This window comes from Durio zibethinus, chromosome 8, assembly GCF_047325235.1.
Source record: "Durio zibethinus cultivar Kanyao isolate XHJ-2024 chromosome 8, ASM4732523v1, whole genome shotgun sequence".
NCBI classification, from domain to species: Eukaryota; Viridiplantae; Streptophyta; class Magnoliopsida; order Malvales; family Malvaceae; genus Durio; species Durio zibethinus.
The window spans coordinates 5,632,353-5,637,864 of NC_143169.1; positions in this window are offsets into that span (position 1 = coordinate 5,632,353).

Below are 5,512 nucleotides of genomic sequence, written 5' to 3' on the forward strand. Positions count from 1 at the left end.
CTGAACAAACACAAAAACTATGAAGTTACCACCAATCTGTTTTACTTAGATGTGATTGGCTATCTATGTAAATCTATTCTTTTTAAAGTTATCCTAAGTATAAACTAAGGACCCTAAAAAGAATAGTTTCTTGTTTACATCTATAGAACTAAGTATATGAGTCAATTATGTGTAGGGAAGGTTTTAGCATTCCATTACATCCAAAATTGATACCAAATTAATTTTGTGTTATCTTACCTATGCCTTAATCAAAGATAGTTTTTATTATGCAAATAAATCAATTCAAATCCTTTTTATTTATTTACACAACATTGTCATAAAAAAAAACTCTATCAAAAATATCAAACTATCATGCAAAATATATAATAAATCATACAAAAAATATCATGCAAAAATTATCATGCAAAAAATATAAAATAAATCACACAAATAAATATATTAATAATCATGCAAATATATTAATAAATCACACATCTAAATATATTAATAATCATGCAGATATATTAATAAATTATATAAATAAATATATTAATAATCAAGCAAATAAATGTATTAATAATCACGCAATCATATTAATAAATCACATAAATAAATATATTAACAAATATACAAATAAATATATTAATAATCATGCAATCATATTAATAAATCACACAAATAAATATATTAATAAATCGTACAAATAAATATATTAGTAATAATGCAAATAAATATATTAATAATCATGAAAATAAATATATTAATAATTATGCAATGATATTAATAAATCACACAAATAAATATATTAATTAATTACACAAATAAATACATTAATAATCACACAAAAAACATATTAATAATCATGCAAAGAAATATATAAATAATCATGCAATTATATTAATAAATCACACAAATAGATATATTAATAAATTACACAAATAAATATATTAATAAAATATATTACACAAGTAAATATACTAATAATCATGCAAATAATTATATTAATAATCATGTAAATAAACTATAAAATCTTACCTATTTTTTCTTTTTCTTTTCTTCATTCCTTTTTAATTTATCATACAATTAAAATAATAAATAAAAATAGAAAAAATAGAAAATAGGAAGATAAAAAATAAAATGAAATTGAAATTGAAAAGAAAAAGGAAAGCAAAATCATGCGATTCAGCTTGTGTCTTACAGGGTCAATGCACAGATCTGCTTCAAGTTAGGACATGAGTCACCTCCTCTCAAAATGACGCTGTTTGCTATCTGTATAAAAGCCAAAAATCCTTAGAAAGCTTCAGAATAGCTTTCCTTTCTCTCTCTATGATCAAATCCTCTACCTTCTTTTTAAGATTTTCACTAGAAATTTATCCAATTCCAAAAAACAGCCACAAAACCCAAATTTTTCCACCATGAATTCTTCCAACCATAGTTATATTCAATCAAAAAATTCAAGGCTTGCTTAAAAATTCAATAGAAACCCCAAAAAAAACCCCCTAATAATCCTAGAAATTCAAGTTCAAATCCAAAATCTAAAGAAAATTCCCAAAATATCTAAAAAATTAAAAAATCAACCAAAAAGCCAAAATCCTAAAAAAGGCAAAATTAAAGGAATCTAAGAACACTAAATTCAAACCTCCAATAGTTTTCCAATCTAAGAATCACCTAAGATTGAAATACCGAAAAAAATTAATTCCTAAAAAAATAAAAACCCAAAAAGATTTTAATTGCTATTGATTGCTTGAGTTCTTAACTGCTTGATTGTTTATTGTCTTGTTCACATATTAAGGCTCCTTTTATAGGGATTCAATCCCTTTAGCTTTGGAAATTATGAAACTATACCAAATCAAGGAAAAATCTTCCTAAGATTCTATTTTTGTAATCTTTCCTTGCTTTCATTGAATTAAGCTCCATGCTTCCCAAGATTAATATATCATGAAGTTTTACAAATTCAAGTTGAATCCTAGGCAGATCAAAATTTAAAATTTTCTAAAAAAACAATTCACATGTATTTTTCTTATTTGATTTTTTTAAACTTTACTGATTTTTTACTTTTACTAACTTCTTTGACTTTGACCAAAAATAAAATTAAACTAAAAATTAAAATTAAACCTAAAACCGAAATTTTAAAATTAAAATTAAAATCAAGATCAAAACCAAAATCAACTTCTTTTTGGGCTTTTAATCTTTGAGCCCAAAATTCTTTATATTAAGGCCCAATTCAATTCAAAGCCCATTTTGATTTCAAAATATTTCTTGGATAAAATGGAGTATCTACAATTGCCCTTCTTTATGCATTTTCTATGAAATAAGAATTATACAAAGGCAAAAGACATTCATTTCCTCCTCAATAGAGGCTTTGAAACTTTTTGAAAATAAAAAACTCATCCACAATTGAGGCATTGAAACTTTTGAAAATAAAATAGATATCTAGGATTTTCAAGATCATGCCCTAAGGTCTTATAAATCATTCTTACCTTTGACAAAGCTCCTCCTTAACAAAGGCATTAAAAACTTTAGAAATTCTTTCCTCAAAATGGTTTCTTTCATCATTGATCATCTCCTATTGTTTCCTCTCAAAATCATCTCTAAATTTCTTTCTTCATTTACTTTCCAAACATGTGCAATGAATGCATGCAATGAATGAAAAGATTTTCAAAATTTCCAATCAAATTTCTCAGTTCAAACTTTAATCTTTCAACCTTTTTCAAACATGCATAATGAATGCCATGAATAAATGCGATGTTCTCAATTTGATGCATGAATGTAATGCATACAGAAGATGCAATATATGCCATGTAATTCATCTTTTTCTATTGTGGTCAATCAAAAGTTCTCAAAGCTTTTTTCTTATCTTCTCATCATGGATCATCAAGCACTATTGAACAATCTTACCAATTTTGTCATTCAACCTTGAAATTTTTACATTTAAAAAATCATTTATGGGTTGCTTACAATTTTTCATTTTCCAACCTTTCCTATTATTCCTTATCACCTTTATAATTCTATCCCCTTTTTTAAAGTAATGTTGAGATATTTTTTAAATTTTATTCATTTATTCATTAGTATGACAATAGACATAATCCAATCATGCATTTCTTTCAATCAAAATGGAAAAAGACATAAACAAGGATTAATATCAAAGGGAATTTATTGCAAAGAACAAAGAAACAATTAAAGTGAATTGTCAAAAAATATTTATTAAAGGAAACAAATCTAGTTAAACAAAAGGATAATGATCAATCAATGTTTAACTAGGTCATGAATGTTCCAATAATCTTAAGCGATCTAAGCTAAAATTCTTTTCTCCAAATCTATTTTATCAACAAACTTTACAATGTTGAACTTTATTAGACTAATTTTGCCCTTGTATGGTGAAATCTTCTCATGATGCTATTCCATCCTTACATTTAAGCTACGTTTTCAAGTTTTCAATTTAGAAGCCCACATTTTGACTTGAATTACCCTTTTTAAGTTTTCACATTGAGTCTTCATTTTTATTTTTTATTTTTTTTTCATATTTTCTTCTTTTTTCTTTTCTTTTCTTTTCTTTTTTTTTTCAAGCAAAGTATTTTTTTTACCGTATTTGAGTTGATTTGGTTCAACAATTATCTCCATTCATTTCTACCAAAATTAAAATCCCACCAAAAAAGCTCTTTTTACCACATATAGACCTTTTCAATTTGGTGTTTACTTTTCTCGACTGTTAAGCTAGTTTGAAAGAATCTTTTTTAGAAATAATTTTCTTTCTCAAAAGTGTCGAGGGTGAACCTTATTATCATGTGCTCACATTATTCTCTTCTGATACAATTGACCATGGCATAATGTTGTCATTCTTTTCTCTTCAATGAGGTTCAGTTACTCATAACAATTCCTAACCCATTCTGCTTCTTCTAATTCAACTTTCATTAGAACTCTTAAGGAAGGAATCTCTACTTTAATTGGCAATATTGCTTCCATACCATAAACTAATGAAAATGGAGTAGCTCAAGTAGATGTTTGCACTAAAGTCCTATAAGCATGCAAAGCAAAAAGTAGCTTGCAATGCCAATCTTTGTAAGTATCAATCATCTTTTCTAGGATTCTTTTTATATTCAAATTAGCAGCCTCTACTGCCCCATTCATTTTTGATTGATAGGTGCAGAATTATGATGTTTGATATTGAATTGAGTGCACACTTCCTTTAACATCTTGATATTCAAGTTCTTAGCATTATCAAAAATTATTTTTTTTTATAGCTCGTATTGACATATTATCTCTTTCTTCAAGAATTTTTCACCATTGCCCTTGTAACACTAGGATATAAGGCTACTTTCACCCGCTTTGTGAAATAATCCACTTTGTGAAATAATCTATCATCACAAAAATAAATCGATGCCAATTTGAAGCCTTTAAAGTAATGTGTCTAATCACATCCATGCCTCATATTGAGAATGGCCATGGAAGTGTCAGAACGTGCAAGTTGGTTGGAAGAGCATTAATCTTTTCCATATAGATCTAACATTTGTGGCACTTCCTTACATAATTAATGCAATCACTCTCCAGCGATAGCCAGTAATATCTTGCCCTTCTTATTTATTTGGCCATCATATGACCATTGCATAGGCTTCACAGACTCTATCATATACTTTTTCAACTATCCTTTTTGCTTCAGTGGCATTTACACATCTTAAAAGCACTTGGTCTCAACTTCTTTTGTAGAAACTTTTCCATTAAGAAAGAATCCCATTGCCATTCTTTTAATGATTCTTTTGTCATTTTTTATGGCATGCTCAGGATATTATTAATATTTCAGGTACTGCATGATGACATATTACCAAGGTTTCCCTTTGACTTCTTTTTCAATATTTGAAAAATGTGCTAGTGAGTCTTTTACTTCCAACTTCATGGGTTAGATCTTAGAATTTTCATTTACTTTCATCATAGCAGCTAATGTAGCCAATGCATCAGTAATTTGATTCTCCTTTTTAGGTAAGTGTTCAAATGGAATCTTTTTAAATTGCTTGATCAATTCAAAGATATATTTCTGATATCACACTAGCTTAGCATCTTTTGTTTCTCATTCTTTGTGCAATTAATAAATTACTATTACTGAATCCCCATACACTTTTAAAACTTTAATTTTCTTCTCAATTATGGCTTGTAAACCCATTACACATGCTTTATATTCAGCCATATTATTAATGCAGCTGAAATCCAACTTAGTAGTGATTGGGTAATAATGGTCAGCTAGAGAGATAAAAATTACCCCAATCCTATGTCAAAAAGAATTTGAAGCTCCATCAAAGAACATCTTTCGTGGCTTTTCTATAGATACCTCTTCTTCAAAAGTTATCAAGTCTTTATTAGAAAAATCAAGCTTCATTAGCTCATATTCATCAGTAGCTTAGTCTAACAAGAACTCACTAATTGCACTTTTTTTATTGATTTTTGAGTCACATAAATAATTTTATATTTTAAGAGAATGACTCACCACCTAGGTGAATTTCCCAGATAGTGAAAGCTTCTCAAAAATATACTTAAAAGGATC